The sequence below is a fragment of the Hibiscus syriacus genome, unplaced genomic scaffold (genome assembly GCF_006381635.1).
Source record: "Hibiscus syriacus cultivar Baekdansim isolate YM2019G1 unplaced genomic scaffold, ASM638163v2 tig00011079_pilon, whole genome shotgun sequence".
Lineage (NCBI taxonomy): Eukaryota > Viridiplantae > Streptophyta > Magnoliopsida > Malvales > Malvaceae > Hibiscus > Hibiscus syriacus.
In genome coordinates this window covers 1,236,120-1,255,607 of record NW_024062242.1, presented here as the reverse complement: position 1 = coordinate 1,255,607, position 19,488 = coordinate 1,236,120, and the positions used below count along the sequence as shown (strand labels likewise).

The 19,488-nt window shown below is 33.5% G+C and overlaps 2 pseudogenes; both read left to right on the top strand.

Annotated features, from left to right (window-relative positions):
- The first annotated feature begins 2,222 nt into the window (after positions 1-2,222).
- On the top strand, positions 2,223-15,133 carry LOC120204525 (annotated as a pseudogene).
- Positions 15,134-16,128: 995 nt separating this feature from the next.
- Positions 16,129-18,952, top strand: LOC120204617 (annotated as a pseudogene).
- Positions 18,953-19,488: the final 536 nt, after the last annotated feature.

The window sequence follows — 19,488 nt, the reverse complement described above, 5'->3', positions numbered from 1 at the left end:
AAACGATGCTTCTGGCGACCCCCTCAACAATTCAAAGGCATAGCATTTGGCTCTCCAAGCTTGAGAATATGATATACTAATCTTGAACCGAGCATTCATGTCAGTCATAATTTCATGTCCCCGATATACCCTGCCATTCAAAAACATTAACTCAGCCAGAAAACCACCCAACACCTTTTTGTTTGCCTATCTATGGTGAGGAAAAACTTGGGTTCTTGAACATGTATGTTTATCAATAAAAGTCCTAACTTGAAACATTTCGCAATCTTTTATCCTCTTTACAATCATACGCCACGTACAGTTTTTGTCAATCATACACCTTGTTTCGAAACTATCTTTGCTTGATTTGTTAACTTTTAGTTGATAGCCATCTTCCACACATTTCGTATACAAAGCTATCTTCAAGTCTTCCTTTGTATCAAAACAATCATCTTTCTTGATATGAATAATTTTTGTGTAACAATCAACTACTATCTTTACCAACTCTTCTTTCGGTATCTGAAGTAATTCTGGCATATTCCAGTTATACTCCCGTGGCATTTTCTTCGGGGACTTTTCTTTGGGGATTTATTCTTCTTCTTTTTCTTCTTCAGGATTATATGAATTACAGAATGGATGTTCAACATGTTCATTTATAGTCGTAACTTCCTCCTCATTATCATCAACAACATCTTCCTCGGCAACGGCTGTTTCATAATCAAAATTCGGGTATTGACCAATATCAAAATCATTACACGCAGGGTCTGTTTCTTCTTTTGAAAAATCATCAAAATCCGAGTATTGACCAAGATCAAAGTCTGGGTATTGACCAAGATCAAATTTCGAATACTGACTAGTACTCACAATTTTTTCTGTTGGCTTATCATCGTCTAACTGGTCAATACGAAAACCGGAATTTGGTGCTGAAAGTTTATTGGGATTTGGATTAGAGAAAGGTTGTGGGTTTTGAGATTGTGTTTGGTATTGGAAATGTGGTGAAACAATATTTGCTTGGTGATGAAATTGTGGTGGAACCATTAAATTTTGAGCACCATAAACTGGGGTTGAAAAACTTAGTTGATTACTACCCGCTACTGACCCAACATCACTACTTCTAGGTTCAACAACATACAATGTAACATCATCACTTGAAACACTAATGTAAGCAATGAATCATTCAACATCTTCATTGTCGGTTAACAAATAAACTTTACCATTTCTCTGATAAGATAGCCTAAAACCACTTAGGGGCTCTAAATTCAATTTATTTGCAACACGTAACATTAGAGTTTCATAAGTTAACTTTTTTAATGACAGTTTTAGTTGAAGATTCATGGGTAAAGACATATATTGTAAAACACCATGAACATTCTCCCATGACCCTCCAAAACACAAATCTATCCAAACATGATCAACTATTGATGATTTCATTATTGTAAATTAATTTACTAAACAAACGAGCTGCGAAACTAAAACATGTTGCCGGATGAGGAAGGATGTCGTTGGATATAGGAACGGATGTCGTCGGAGAGAGTGATAGATGAAGATGAAATGAGTTGCGATTTAGGGATTTAGGTTATGAGTTGCTGCTGCTGCGTAGTTATATACCCAAAACATTTGTATTGCGAAACTAAAACCTGTTGCGAATTCATAAATCGAGTTGCGAATTTGAAATTCAGTATTGCGATAGTCAGAATCGCATTGCGATAGTCAGAATCTCGTTGCGATAGTCAGAATCTCGTTTCGATAGTCATAATCGCGTTGCGATAGTCAGATTCGCGTTGCGATTTATGTATTCGCATTGCGATTTACATATTCGCATTGCGAATTAGGAAAATCGCAACGCGAATTTGAAAAATCGCAATACGATAGTCAGAATCGCGTTGCGAATCTGAAAATTGATTTGCGATATTGGAGATCGCGTTGCGAATTATCGATCGCATTGCGATTTAGTTGGTCATTTTGACAAATCCAAAAAAAAAAAATCGTATATTATAAGACATTTTTGATCACTAAGTTTATTTTCTCTATTTGTAATTCACGCATATGAAGTATGATCCCGCCTTGACAGGTAGGTCCCAGTTACCAAACTCAGCAGCTTCCATAATAAAACTTCTTCTCTTCCATCCTGATTTCAATGTTCAAACTCATGCATTGATTCTTTTTTCTTTCACTTTTGAGTTTGCAAATTCTGTTTGAGAATATTTTTTTTTTTAAAAAGGAAGAAGCAGAAGAGAAGGAAGAAGATTGACGGAATCGATGGCGATATTGTCCGCGAGATATGGAGTGTTAGGATGCGTTTATTGTTTGGTGTTGATACTGTTATACTCGAGGACACCCGTTGCGGCGAGTTTCGATAAGGAGACCCGGGAAATGTTTTACGGCAACGTTGTGAATCAATCGTCGACGAGTACAGAAGAAGGGAGTATTGCCAAAATGTTCGATCGGGTTCTTGAGAAAGAGTTCTCAGAAAATGATCACCCTGAAGGTTAGGTTATAATTTATACTTCTAAATGTTAGTTAGTCCTTCTATATACCAAGGAAAATTCAGGAAGAGAAAAGAACAAACAATTGGATCTTGATTTTGTGCTGTAGTTCTTGTGATTTCACCAAATTATGCAGGCTCAGTTAAAAACATAAAACATTGATGCAAGAACATATCAATTAAAATAAAATTCATGATGGATAAGGATGAAAAGAAATGTTAGGTGTTAATCAGTAATCAGCAATCAGCATAGTTTAAACTTTTGCAGATTTGACTTGTATTGCTTCGAATTCGAAATTAAGCTTAGTAGAGAATTCGTTTCCTTTTATACATGCTTCTTTCTATAATGTCCCCTAGTTCTCTGTATGATTTAAGGTTTCGTAGTTAATTGATTGAGTGGATAGACTGTAATACCCTCAACCCGTATCCGACCCGGATACGAGTCCGAAGTATCACATTGACTTTTCAAACATTTATTCGTATAAAATAGTGAGTAATTTAAAAACTTTGATAACATTTAAATTATTTCAAAACGTTTACAACAGATATCAGAGTTCATACCATTTATATCTTTAGACTACATGCCAACTACACTCTGTAAACAGTACATACATTTTCTGATCTGACATTTGGTAAGGAGAACTGACCTGTCTTGCTCCGCATTACTCTTTATTCTTCTCGAAACCTACGTGTGAAACAATCACACGCTAAGTCGTTGACTTAGTGAGGCAATAATTAAACATATAACAATAAATTCATGAACGTGCATTCATACCATTGAATCATGACATTTCAATATGCATGTATCTATTGCATGATAACAATATATATAATCATGTCATACACACACGCAACATATCTTCTTGTATTACTTTCACTTTTCGTTTGTCTTCCAATTTCATTGCCCATGTATATTATTATCTTTATCAACATCATTATAATTCAAGCAACACATGACATATCACCATAAGTATATACATCACATATATCTTATACATTACATTCCATGTTATCTCTTATTAGCCCATGTGCACCTGTGAGAACTGTAGATATGTGAGTCTATTGAGGTTGTGCACCACTATGCTGTCACCACAGCTCATATAAATGTCCCGAAGGACCTATCCAGAGGTCACAAAGACCCCGGTAACTATCCAGAGGTCATAAAGATCCTCGGTAACTGTCCAGAGGTCATAAAGATCCTCGGTAAACTGTCCATAGGTCCCGAAGAACCCAGGTAAACTGTCCATATGTTCCTTAGAACATAGGTATACTGTCCATATGTCTCAAAAGACATAGGTAAAACTGTCCATATGTTCCGTAGAACATAGGTAAACCCTCGACTCTTGGCATGCCAACTATACCCCTAGCTCTCATGACACATATCATGGGCATTATCTTTTATATTCTGTTTCATATTCATGTACACATATCACATTTCATATAATCTTGTATCTTCATTCACATATACATGTAATCACGTAGTTCTTTCACATAGCTCATTGTCATATACATCACATATCACATATACATATAAACACATGGCTCATTTACGCGTAGAACATTTCCATATAATTCACATGTCACATATCTCATGTTCTTGCATTCATATAACATATACATGTTCTCATATATTTTCTATCGTTTCTCACACAATCACATTTATTCATGTATAGTATTTCATCTAAACCGTATAATAATGTCATATACTCATATCACCGAATAACTTCACCTGAATATATCTTTTGTTTGTTTCAATGCTTAATTCATATAACACATAAGTTTTCCTTATGTCATTTATGCTAATTATTCATATACTCTTAGGTTATCTCATAGGTAAATGCTACCTAACTGATCTCATTTTCCATTTATACCAGTTTAATCTATTTATTTAGTTAAATTTTACATAACTCCTATACCATAATTCTCTTTAAGTATACTTCTTCTCTATAACACTTATCTTATAGTTTGACATCATCATTTATACTCAATTCCCTTCACTAATATATTATCCTCATATTACTTTATAGTCTAACCTTATTTAACTCATCACCCTTCTCCTGTAGTCATATAAATCTATTATATTGATTCTTATAATTGATCACATTTACTATGTAACATGTATGGTCACCTATCCTATAACCTATTTCACATTCTCATGTAATCATATTAATTCTTATAACTTATCACGCTGCATGCATTCACACAAATCATTTAATACATACTATAATATATATCACATATCCCCAAATCAAACATATACATATGCCTATGATCATACATTCAGGCCTTCTACTAGAGGAGATAGACTTGTCGCAAGTCTTATTTCCGTTAAACATTATAAATTAAATTGTATGCACTCACCTGGCCTCACTAGTCAATTCTAATTTCTTATATTTCTCCTTGATCGATCTTACTTGTCAATGATTCCGGAACTCGTTTAGGCTCTGAATCTACATAATTATACAATTTAAGACAATTATTAGATACCTACACCTTTTAATTGGATACTAGCAACTTAAACGAACTTATTAAACCAATATTAACATTTTCCTTTAGGGGGAATCGGTTCCCTCCTGTGGGGGTATCGGTTCCCCTCTGGCATTCTGGAATTCTGTCGTTTGAATGGGTATCGGTTCCCCTTGAATGGGTACCGATTCCCCTTGCCCAGAAATCATATTTTTAGCTCGAAAATCACTTCATTTTCTCTCAAACACTTCATATATCATCCCCTTTTCATTCTTAACTCTAGTACACATACTTAAACCAATCTATATTCATTTATTTCATCTTAAACCTCAAAATCCTATCATCCATATAAGATTCAAAAATCATACCAAATTTTCAATGTGTTCTAAATCAAATTCTATCACTCCAAATCTCTTAATTTAACCATTGACAAGTCAAATTTAACTTCAAATTCTACTTATCAATTCTTTTCCAAAGTTTCATATAAAAACTCCAAATATTTAATCTCTCTTAACTCCTCCATTCTTTGATTTTTACTGTAACTCAAGCTTTCCTTATGTTTATCCATCAACTAAAGATCAAAACCAAGCTTAAAATTCAAATAATAATCAACTAATAAAACTCTCACCTTTGCCTTGCTCTCCCACGCATGAAGAAGAAGAAAGGAGAAGAGAACTCTGGATATTTCTCCCATTTTCCACGTGTATATAATTCCTTAAATGATCAAATGACCATTTTACCCTTTATTTCCTTTAACAATTACAAAATAACCTTCATCATATGTATCCAATAATCATTGAACTATTTCATTCTTATACTTTAGTCACCAAATTCTGAAACTTTACAATTTGGTCACTAACCCGATATTGAGGATGTTACAAATCTCCCCTCCTTTTAAGAAAATTCGTCCTCGAATTTTTCACTAAACATCTTAGTAATAACATATCTTCTAATGTTCTTATGTTGCTTCCCTGACTTATTCTTTCTTATCATCATAAGAAATTTACTTCTTAATCCTTTAGTTTTCCAACTATCTTTTTCGTTTATACACTCCTCTTCTGTTGCTTATCATATAAACACTAACCAGTAATACCAATCCATTGTTTTCTTTTCTCTCATTCAACTATGCATTTTTCCTTTGACTTTTCTAAAATTCCATATAGTGTCACTCATCACGTTGACAGTACATCCATCTCATCACTCTATATCATAAATCCATCTATTTCTTCATAACTCTCTAATTACCTTATAACCATACCAAACTTGTATTTTGTCATCATTTGACCAAACACAACTTTAAATCTTCTTCAATGTGATTAAACATATACTTTAAGAAGTCAAACAATATTTTCACATTACCTTGCACACTTGTCTTATTTCTATATCAAAATTGTCCTTTGTACTCCCATATTTATCGTATCTGATCCTTTAAATCAATCCCTTTCATTTCTTTTGCTTAAACTCAACCTTCTGACTTCCTGTGTCCTATAATCTGATCATCGATATACACATTCTCAAACTCTTCTTATCAATCCTCAGCTTCACTTAAATATACAAATTCTTACTTCCTTTTCCTTTACTATACCACATTACTATGATCCAAATATGCAACTGTATCCAGATCCATTGCGGATTTGGTTATCATATCCTGACAATATCTTAAAATCTTATAATTCCAGTACATTTTTATCACATACTCTAGTTAGCCAATGCTAACTCTTTCCATCTTAACTGCAAACCCTTGTCATAAACATAATCTTGTTCATGCGCAATACTATCACTTCGTTTCAAACTCATAAGCTCTGACTTTATACATCTTATACACTTGTCACTGATGCACTTATCCTTGAGTTCTTCTATACGTACTCATCACGTCATTAGATCTTTTTAACATTCTTATGGTGACACCTGTTCACCATATTCTATCTTATCCACATAATAACAAAACTACTCTATTTAATTTCTCCACTATGGAGAAATGAACATCTTCTAGCATTATCTTCATATCATATATCCAAAGGTCTGTAACAACAGAGCCTTCCTCAAATTCACCCTTGAGATCGGGTGCTCATAACTCTTTTAACTATTTCAATACATTCATTCTATGAATTAATGAAGTATACAATTAAAAACATATCGGAATATCATTCAACATCATGAATCATTCTTTAATCTTATACAGACATTCCCTGAGGTTTTCGCTCTTCTCCCTGCCTGGCCAGGGCAGGTGAATGCTATTACCTTCAGGTCTATCGTCTTGTATTTTACTTTGGAAACTCTCATATTTTCATGTGCTCATATCATTTCTTCTATCAGATATCACGTGTGCATATGCTCATCCAATTCATATTGTATAACATATGTCAATTGCATATGTTCACATGTTATCCATCATATCATATAAACATATATAGATTTCATAAATCATTCTCAGTATTCACTTATCTTATATAACATAACAATTTAACTCTATTAACAAGACAGCACACTCCTTATCCTATCAGATCAGAAATATATTTTTTTTTCTCACTTTTGTGTTGGCATGTACACTTTTTAAAACACTTTCGACTTCGTTTTTAGCCTAGAATCGGCTAAACCGTAGCTCTGATACCATTAAATGTAACACTCCCAACCCGTATCCGACCTGGATACGAGTCCGAAGTATCACATTGACTTTTCAAACATTTATTCGTATAAAATAGTGAGTAATTTAAAAACTTTGATAACATTTAAATTATTTCAAAACGTTTACAACAGATATCAGAGTTCATACCATTTATATCTTTAGACTACATGCCAACTACACTCTGTAAACAGTACATACATTTTCTGATCTGACATTTGGTAAGGAGAACTGACCTGTCTTGCTCCGCATTACTCTTTATTCTTCTCGAAACCTACGTGTGAAACAATCACACGCTAAGTCGTTGACTTAGTGAGGCAATAATTAAACATATAACAATAAATTCATGAACGTGCATTCATACCATTGAATCATGACATTTCAATATGCATGTATCTATTGCATGATAACAATATATATATAATCATGTCATACACATACACAACATATCTTCTTGTATTACTTTCACTTTTCGTTTGTCTTCCAATTTCATTGCCCATGTATATTATTATCTTTATCAACATCATTATAATTCAAGCAACACATGACATATCACCATAAGTATATACATCACATATATCTTATACATTACATTCCATGTTATCTCTTATTAGCCCATGTGCACCTGTGAGAACTGTAGATATGTGAGTCTATTGAGGTTGTGCACCACTATGCTGTCACCACAGCTCATATAAATGTCCGAAGGACCTATCCAGAGGTCACAAAGACCCCGGTAACTATCCAGAGGTCATAAAGATCCTCGGTAACTGTCCAGAGGTCATAAAGATCCTCGGTAAACTGTCCATAGGTCCCGAAGAACCCAGGTAAACTGTCCATATGTTCCTTAGAACATAGGTATACTGTCCATATGTCTCGAAAGACATAGGTAAAAATGTCCATATGTTCCGTAGAACATAGGTAAACCCTCGACTCTTGGCATGCCAACTATACCCCTAGCTCTCATGACACATATCATGGGCATTATCTTTTATATTCTGTTTCATATTCATGTACACATATCACATTTCATATAATCTTGTATCTTCATTCACATATACATGTAATCACATAGTTCTTTCACATAGCTCATTGTCATATACATCACATATCACATATACATATAAACACATGGCTCATTTACACGTAGAACATTTCCATATAATTCACATGTCACATATCTCATGTTCTTGCATTCATATAACATATACATGTTCTCATATATTTTCTATCGTTTCTCACACAATCACATTTATTCATGTATAGTATTTCATCTAAACCGTATAATAATGTCATATACTCATATCACCGAATAACTTCACCTGAATATATCTTTTGTTTGTTTCAATGCTTAATTCATATAACACATAAGTTTTCCTTATGTCATTTATGCTAATTATTCATATACTCTTAGGTTATCTCATAGGTAAATGCTACCTAACTGATCTCATTTTCCATTTATACCAGTTTAATCTATTTATTTAGTTAAATTTTACATAACTCCTATACCATAATTCTCTTTAAGTATACTTCTTCTCTATAACACTTATCTTATAGTTTGACATCATCATTTATACTCAATTCCCTTCACTAATATATTATCCTCATATTACTTTATAGTCTAACCTTATTTAACTCATCACCCTTCTCCTGTAGTCATATAAATCTATTATATTGATTCTTATAATTGATCACATTTACTATGTAACATGTATGGTCACCTATCCTATAACCTATTTCACATTCTCATGTAATCATATTAATTCTTATAACTTATCACGCTGCATGCATTCACACAAATCATTAATACATACTATAAATATATCACATATCCCCAAATCAAACATATACATATGCCTATGATCATACATTCAGGCCTTCTACTAGAGGAGATAGACTTGTCGCAAGTCTTATTTCCGTTAAACATTATAAATTAAATTGTATGCACTCACCTGGCCTCACTAGTCAATTCCAATTTCTTATCTTTCTCCTTGATCGATCTTACTTGTCAATGATTCCGGAACTCGTTTAGGCTCTGAATCTACATAATTATACAATTTAAGACAATTATTAGATACCTACACCTTTTAATTGGATACTAGCAACTTAAACGAACTTATTAAACCAATATTAACATTTTCCTTTAGGGGGAATCGGTTCCCTCCTGTGGGGGTATCGGTTCCCCTCTGGCATTCTGGAATTCTGTCGTTTGAAGGGGTATCGGTTCCCCTTGAATGGGTACCGATTCCCCTTGCCCAGAAATCATATTTTTAGCTCGAAAATCACTTCATTTTCTCTCAAACACTTCATATATCATCCCCTTTTCATTCTTAACTCTAGTACACATACTTAAACCAATCTATATTCATTTATTTCATCTTAAACCTCAAAATCCTATCATCCATATAAGATTCAAAAATCATACCAAATTTTCAATGTGTTCTAAATCAAATTCTATCACTCCAAATCTCTTAATTTAACCATTGACAAGTCAAATTTAACTTCAAATTCTACTTATCAATTCTTTTCCAAAGTTTCATATAAAAACTCCAAATATTTAATCTCTCTTAACTCCTCCATTCTTTGATTTTTACTGTAACTCAAGCTTTCCTTATGTTTATCCATCAACTAAAGATCAAAACCAAGCTTAAAATTCAAATAATAATCAACTAATAAAACTCTCACCTTTGCCTTGCTCTCCCACGCATGAAGAAGAAGAAAGGAGAAGAGAACTCTGGATATTTCTCCCATTTTTCACGTGTATATAATTCCTTAAATGATCAAATGACCATTTTACCCTTTATTTCCTTTAACAATTACAAAATAACCTTTATGTATCAATAATCATTGAACTATTTCATTCTTATACTTTAGTCACCAAATTCTAAAACTTTACAATTTGGTCACTAACCCGATATTGAGATGTTACATAGACTCTTCAAATGCTTTGCAGCTGATATTCTATTTGTTTATGGGTTTTGTTAGGATCTGATGCAAGCAGTTTCAATACTAGTGTAGCTGATCAGCAAGTAGGTTTGGTTCTCTTTTGAAGCCCAGTGCCTGACGTTGAAATCATTTTTCATGTTTTGATTCTACGAAAACTGGACTGTAATTTTTCCTCTGCAGTTTGTCTTCTATGCGTATATTTTTTCCTTTTATCATATTTCTCTTTCTAAGAATCTAATTACTGGTTAATGTAATGGTTATTGATTGGGCTTCCTGTAGTTATTTAAGGGCATTTGGATTTGAATATCACGCATATTAGATATAGATTGTGCCCTCTATTAACTTCTTTCCTAAAGAATCCACTTGCTCTAAGTAATGCTTCATTTTGTTCTATCTTAAAATAAATTTCCTGATATGTTTTCCAGGCTGTCCTGGAGACTGTAGCTAAAATCACTCATGAGAAGACGAAGAGAAATGATGCGGAAGAGGCAAAGTATGTCATTGATTTTTTTAGGGCAATAAACATTTTATTGAATCAGATAATATTTTGTTATTTTATCACTTGACAACTTATTCCACATTTTAAAATTTTAAACAGTGGCACAGAATCATTCTTGATTCAAGATGTTCTCTCCCTGGAAAATGGAGATTCAGATGAGACAACAACCTTGATTGACAAAAAGGTGGGGACTGGTGTTAGTTCTTTTTCTCTTATGTGTATAGGAAGATTGTATAGTTTTATGTAGGTTGTTTTTGTTTTTAATCTAATATTTTAATCTTCCTTTTTCTCGTATGATGTCAGGATAATGTGTTTGTAATGTCCAATAAAAAATCCAAGTATCCAGTACTCCAAGTTGATTTGAGGTTGGCATCTTCATCTCCTTTATCCTCACATCTTCATCGTAACGGATAATCCTTGAAACCCATTGTTCTCTTGCTTATGTTACTGCCTCTGAGTTTGATTTTTGTATAATATACCACTGGGATTATGATTTAATGAATTGTTTAACTATCAAATCTAAAGATGCCGTAATATTTTGTGCAACCCTTGTGCAGGTTAATTTCAGATTTGGTGGTTATCATAGTCTCTGCTACCATTGGTGGTATTGTATTTTCATGTGTGGGGCAACCGGTTTGTATTCTACAATTTGTCATTCTAATTTGCATTGAATAGTCATTTTCTTTATTTTGCGTAGCTATATAACCTAAGTAGCGAAAACAGAAGTTGCATTTCTTTACTGTTCAAAAATGTATACTTGTGATAGGTTATTGTGGGTTATCTTCTTGCGGGTTCACTTATCGGACCAGGGGGTCTGAAATTCATCAGTGAAATGGTACAGGTATGGCACTACCAATAGTTTGACATTGTTGTTTCTAAAAATCATATGCCTCAATATTTGAGCACGGTTTGTTGTCTACTACTGAGATAGACACATTGATGGTACCTTTGGAGGGGGCCTTTATGAGCCATCCTCCAAAGATGTTTCCCTGGATGATCATTTTATTTGTTCATATATTCCCGAGTTTATTTTCAGCTGGTAGCAACAAATAATGCCTAACTATGTTATCTGAAAATTCAGTTTTTAATGCCGTCAGCCGTCCTATAGAATTTTTTTATCAGTATATGTTCTTTCATAATGTTATTATGTTGATGATGAGTTCATTCTCGTTTCTCCTTATGTAGGTTGAAACTGTTGCACAGTTTGGTGTTATCTTTCTTCTTTTTGGTATTGGGTTGGAGTTTTCTTTGGCAAAGGTAGGATGTTTACTGCCTTTGGGAGATCTTATTTATCAGATTTTTTTGCTTGCTTGGAAATGTTTTAGTTTAGTAAAGATATGTCCACTGATTCTTGCGCTGCAGTTAAAAGTTGTGGGGCCAGTTGCTGTATTTGGAGGACTACTTCAAATTATGACATTCATGTTTTTGTGTGGCATATTTGCAGTGGTATGGTGTTTCAAGTACATCTTCTATATTTCCAATTAAGAACACCAATTAGATGGATGTTCAATTTAGACATCTCTTGATCTGCAGATATGTGGAGCAGATTTGTCTGAGGGTGTATTTGTTGGCTCCTTCCTCTCGATGTCATCAACTGCAGTTGTACTTTTCTCTACCATTCCAGGATACTAGTATTTTTCTTTTATTCTTGGTTGCTACTTGATGCATCTATAGTCATCCATTCTTTCCTTTTATCAGGTTGTGAAGTTTTTAGTAGAACAGAACAGCACTAATGCTCTTCATGGTCAAGTTACAATTGGGACTCTTATTTTTCAGGTTAAATAGAAATGAATAAACTATCAACGATTTAATTAGAATTTGGACTCAGAGACTTATGTATTGTTTTGGTTGCATATACATCCATCCCCTCACCTCTGGCTATTTCAGGATTGTGTTGTTGGTTTGTTATTTGCATTGCTCCCAGTTTTGGGTGGTAGCAGTGGCCTACTACATGGAATGATTTCGGTGGGAAAGTTGTAAGTTTGATTTTGGTTTTACCACCTGTCCTGTTTTTCTTACTCTGATTCTTCCTTTTCACTCCATTCCTCCCAGAAACAGCTTTTGATCTGTTGCAGTAGATTTAAGATCAAACACTTACTGATGATAAATGTCAGGATGCTGGTATTATCTTTATATCTTACTGTTGCATCGGTATTGTCTTGGTCATTTGTTCCTCGCTTCCTAAAGCTAATGATGCAGATATCATCTCAAGTAAGTTTTTTAACATTCATTTTCTCCTGTTCTATCACTTTATTTTGGTAGTCTTTAAAAATATAAGTACATTTTGATTTTATCGTCCAGACAAATGAACTTTATCAGCTTGCTGCTGTGGTTTTCTGCTTATTGTCTGCTTGGGTAAGCAATCTGCTTGCTACGGTTCGAACTGCTGTATTACTGCATGCAAAATTTCCACATCACCCTTTTATCGCTCTTGAACTTCTTTAATCTTCACAGTGCAGTGATAAGCTGGGTCTCAGCATTGAGTTGGGTTCATTTGTAGCAGGAGTAATGATATCTACTACTGATTTTGCAGAGCATACTCTAAACCAGGTAACCATTCTCCAATTAGTCTCGTCTTAAAAAAATATTTAAGGCTTAGCTTCTTTACTTTTTGTACTTTAAGTGTTCTTGATCTTGCATTTTCAGTACGTAATGATATGAGTGAATATCTATAAATGCATGTATATTGTATTTAACTCAAGGAGGTTGATGTTACATTTATCTTTAAATTTATGCTAGTGTTCATGTTTTGTATTTAGACATTGGACACCGTATGCAGGCTGTTAGAGGAGATTGAGTATAGAAATAAGCTAAAAGGGCTCATATATCTATTTTCATGGGAATGATGAAATCAAAACCTTTTCTGGATATGTTGCTTTGTGCAATCTATAGGTGGAACCGATTCGTAATCTATTTGCTGCTCTCTTCATTTCTGGTATCGGGATGCTCATACACGTACATTTTCTGTGGAACCATGTGGATGTATTTACTGGCTGTTGTTACTCTCGTTATTGTTGTTAAGACAGCTGTTGCTACTGTGGTCACTAAGTCGTTCGGATATGGTGTCAGGACATCTTTCAATGTAAGTTTTCTCTTAAATGCACGGAGAACATCTAATTTCATCACATCATCACACAATTTGAGCAGAATTTGTAATTTGCACATATATGATATAGATTGGAGTATTGCTTGCTCAAGTTGGAGAGTTTGCTTTTGTTCTTCTAAGTCGTGCCTCAAATCTTCACCTTGTTGAGGTACCTAAGCTCATTATCGCTCCACAAATATGTGGCTGGTTGCATTTTTGCATTTCATTTATCAACAACAAATTTTAAGGATTTAGCTTTTTTGGCAAGAAACTTGATTATTTGATTATAAAGGAAACTTTTATAGCAATAAATTTGAGTTAGATCAAATTAAACTAGGTTTCCTACTTTTCCCAATCAATTTGAGTTAGATCAAATTCGAGTCAAGCTCTAACCTGACTTAATGTCATTATTATTGCAAATGTTCTGTTGCAACTATTGACTCGGATTTTGGTGATGGTGAAGGGAAAGATGTATCTTCTTCTTCTCGGAACAACAGCTCTTAGTCTGGTAACTATCTCCGCTTCAAAAACATTATTTCCAAACTTTACAGTATGCTTCTCTCTGTCGACTTGGCTGCAAAACCTACAGCAGCAACGATTACAAATTATGATATTCTGCAGGTAACAAGTCCCATTTTATTCAAATTGATACCATACGTGATGAACTTGGGTGTTCTTTGGCAATGGTTTCCCTCAGAGAGCAGCTCAAATGATGAGGTCCCTCTCCCTTTCTTCTCCATGATTCGATTTTGTAATGCATTATAGAGATTTGAATACATGGATGGATCATCAATACAGTTGTTTAAATGATTCTGTTTCTCTTATTTTGCAGGAGAAAGTTTCCATCGACGAAGTACACAGCAGATTATTGTGACATTTGCTGTTAAGGCGGTTGCTACACTTCAGAACCCTAGTCATGTGCAAGTACTAGGATTTAAACATCTTATAACACTGTATAGTCATCAACTTGTCTGGTGTACATTCATATATTCTTCATCATTTTTGTGTGTATGATTTTGTATCTTGTAAATTCTGATCTCCGTATCAAAATGGTGTAAGTTGTAATATACTAGCTATTGTGCAGGGTTGCTTCTCGACAAATACATCACCTTGCACCTACGCCTCTTATTCGAACATTTTAGTTTTATTATATATATTTTGTAATAACAGATGTTGGTGAGGAAAAGAAAAAAAACAAGACTTCAAGATTTACGTGAACAATCTTAGTGAGAAAATCGATAGGTAGGTAAAGGAGAAATTTAACCGTATCAAAAAAAAATTACAAGAAAATTACGAAAAATAAGGATGTCTATCGGTTAATTCATCCACCGATCGAATTGAATTTCTATTAATTGAATTAATAATTTTTTTTTCCTTTAAGCGTTAACTGAACTGAATTTTTAAAAAAATTATTAACTGAATTAAACAAAATTTGATTAATTCAATAGGTGATCAAATTAATCAATTTTTTAAAATATTTTTTAGTTAGATTAATTTAAGTTTAATATAGGCATTTTTTTTATTTAGTTTAAATTCTAATCAGATCTTGATCATTTGGTTTCAACTCTTAATTTGCTTGAGCTTAAAATATATATTTAAAATTGGCGGTCGTCTGAGCTGAACATTAACATGTTGAATGAGATATGATAAAATTTGATCCTAGAACCGTTTGAATTGTATTTTATGGATCAACTCTTTGTTTACATTATACTATCGAGCTATTGCTTGAAAGATTATACCGTCGAGTCAGTGCTTGAAAGTAACAACATTGATAGTAAATATTATTGAGATATAACGTTCAACTCAAGCGATTATAAATTTTTATCGAAAAATGAATTTGAAACATATGAATAATCAGATGATCATTTTACAACTTTTAATAATCATAGCCTATAATCAAGAAACTAATGATATTTTATAAATTTGATCTAAAATTATCTGATTTCTAAACAAAGGAAAAAAAGATATTCGGTGATAAGCCGTCATGATGTTTCCACGTGGTATTCTAGAAAGAACAAAGTAAAAAGAGAACCACAGCGTCCCCAGTCCCCACTCCGCAACCCCAATCCGGCACCCCATAACTTGAAGAAATCGTGATTCGACTCCAATTCCTCGCCGTAGTCTAAGTCAACCGAGTTGTAAAACACGGGGAAAATTCAGAAGGAAATTTAACCAGCAAGACAGAAGCATTTTTCAAAAGCGTAATTAATGGCGGAGCAAGCTGTTAACCTACGGTGCCAGCGAATCGGCTGCAACGCTACGTTCACCGAAGACGATAATCCCGAGGGTTCCTGCTCTTTCCACGATTCGGTATCCGCCTCCTTTAATTTCCCATTTTTAATCAATATTGCACCATCTTTTTTCATAATCTATGATTGAGTTTGTAATTTCACTGGATTACATCGTTTAAATCAAAATTACATGTCTTATTGACCAGTTAATTGAGATGCCGGTTAATATTTGGCTTTAAAATACTAAAGAAACCTAACCTACTCACCTTTTCTTAAGCAGGCCTTTATAATGCTTTGATTTGTACCATATTAGCTTTTATTCAAATAACTTTGATTTAGGTTAATGGTTTATTAAGGTATAAATAGGAAGTGATAATTTGGGTGTTATCAAAATGAAGGCATAAAGTTCATAGTCTTTTTATTATTATTCTAGCCTTAGATTTATTTTTCTTGCATAGTTTACTCTTGCAATATGATAGTTATACCATCTATTATCTTCACATTTTGAATTTAGTGTATTCATAAAGAATCTGCTGTTAACAGATTTGGTTAAATTAATATTTCCTTTTCCTCCCCATTTCCTCTTATAATTTAAATAATAAGGTTTTCTGTGTTCCGGTTATAAGTTGTACAAATTTGTGTTATACCTCCCTCCCTTTCAGTTTAAGAAAAATATTGTGCATTTCTGCGGCATGTTTTCTAAAATTTGACATGTTTTCGACTGTGATATTTTCAGCTTGTATTTACAAGAATGAATTTGCTGTGCCTGTCATGGATATATTTGGATATCTGGTGATATATTTGCTGTGCATTGATTTCTCTGCATGGGTGAATTTATGCAAACAGGGTGTAAGTATAAATTTATTACAATAAATAAATTTTTTCTTTTGAAAATATCTTTTGTACTATCAATTTCAGCTGATACTGCAAACTTAAATTCCTTTTTCAGCCTATATTTCATGATGGAATGAAAGAGTGGAGCTGTTGCAAAAAAAGAAGTCATGATTTCAGCTTATTCCTAGAAATTCCCGGGTAAGTACCTCTCTTAATTCTTTTAGGTCTTGTACAAGGATTTTTACTGCTTTTCTGAGTAGGTAACATAGAGAAGGATTGAATGTTTGGGATCCTCTATGGAGAAAGAAGTTCACTGCCTGATAAATTTAATCATTCATTTGCATCTAGTCAATGTATATGTTTTTTTGGTGCAGATGTAAGACAGGTAAGCACACAATGGAGAAGTCAGTGTCGAATAAGCCAGCTGCTACTAAGACAATTCGAACTCCTAATCCTGGTGTTACTCTTTCCACCAGTGCAACATCAAAAGAATCTTGTGCTAGGTGCTCCCAGGGTTTCTTTTGCTCTGATCATGGTATGATCATAGTGCTTTCTCATGCTGTTTTTCTAGACCATAAAAAAGTCATATTATTAGCCATATTTAGAAAATTAAAAAAGAAAAAATTTTAGTTAGGTCTCTTACAATGAATATTATCTTAAATAGGGCACAGTTGCACGTTATAATGTTAGCGGGGGAAAGCTTAATATATTGTTTTATAGGTATTCCTTTCCTTTGGTCAATGTATTTACATCATGCCTCAGCCCTCAAGTGGGTCTATTTTTGTATTATTTTAGTTTCTCTTTCTATTTTATGATTTCGTATTGGTGCAAACAAGTAAAACTGATTTTGATGGAAACACCGTCTACATGATGATGTGGATTTCTAAAATCTGAGGAAGCATGAATTGAAACTTAACAATAGAGACAACTCAACATGGTTTTTCACTAGTGCTGTTATCAATTTTACTTGTATGCACCATATGATGATGAAATTACTCGGTTTTATATTATGTAGATTAAATTGTACTTTTACTGTAGTACGCTGACTGCTAGGAACTTTAGCCTAAGTTTTTAGGTTTATATTTTGCAAGCGCCAAGTGTAATATCCAAATATTATTTGTATCTTAGAATTTGCAATCATCAATTATTCCTTACAGTAGAGAATGCGTTGCTATGCTACCATATATAGAGCTGAAGTTGTGTACTTTGTAGGTTCACAGCCCAAAGCACCGAACCCAATCCCTGCTGCACCGGCTAATGTCAGTGCTGATGTTAAGGAGTCTTCTCCTCTTCCCAAGAAGATAGTTGATATAAACCAGCCTCAGACATGCAAAAATAAAGGATAAAGGACCATGCCTGCTGTAGTTACCATCCTGGACCTGCTGTTTTCCATGATCGAGTGAGAGGGGTATGCTATATAATCCTTCTTTATGATGAAATGTTGCCATTTATTACCATATTTTGAATATTGTGAGCGATCCTTCGATTCATACCATCCATCATTCATTCTAATCTCTTTACAGTGGAAGTGCTGCGACATATATGTTAAGGAATTTGACGAGTTTATGACCATTCCACCATGCAATAAGGGGTGGCACAATGCTGATCCAGTGCCTTAGACCATAAGCATGAGGAGGATAAAGTTCCTGGCATCTCAAAGAGGTTTCTTTTACCTTTTTATCTATTTTTGAAAGCACTCAGTCTCCGATTAATTTCCGCGACTGTAATCTAGGATATGCATCATCTATGTGTTGGAAGTATTCTTTTTGCACTCATTTTGCAGCTAAAACATCTGAGAGCATTTATACCCTGTTAATTGTTTTTATATGAACATGTTATTGGTTTGGGCATGTTATTTGAAATGTGAATCGGATTGTGAAATCTTAATTTTACACACTGTGCACTAGTGAGAATTCCACGTTTAGCCTGAACCTCTAAGAAATACATAATCGAAACACAACAATTTTCAGCCCTACCAACTTGCCTTGATTTTTCTTCTTGATGGTCTAAATCAATTCAGATCCCAATATAATGTTTATCCCAGATACTATTACTTTGGTTATTGGTTATATACTTGATATTTTCTTTAAAAGTTATAATTTAATTATTCAATCGAATATAAACATGACACCAGTCAAATATTGGACGAAACAGTAATGTAGTTTGATGTAATAATAATTTATTTTTAAAATTTATATATTCGATTAATTTGGTTTTAATTTAAAATAGTACAATAAATTTAATCCTTAAAAGATTACTTTTTTTTTTTATTAATTTAGTCTTATTTTTTGGTAATTACTTTTTTCTCATAAATGTAATATTTGTTCCATGATAATTTTTTTA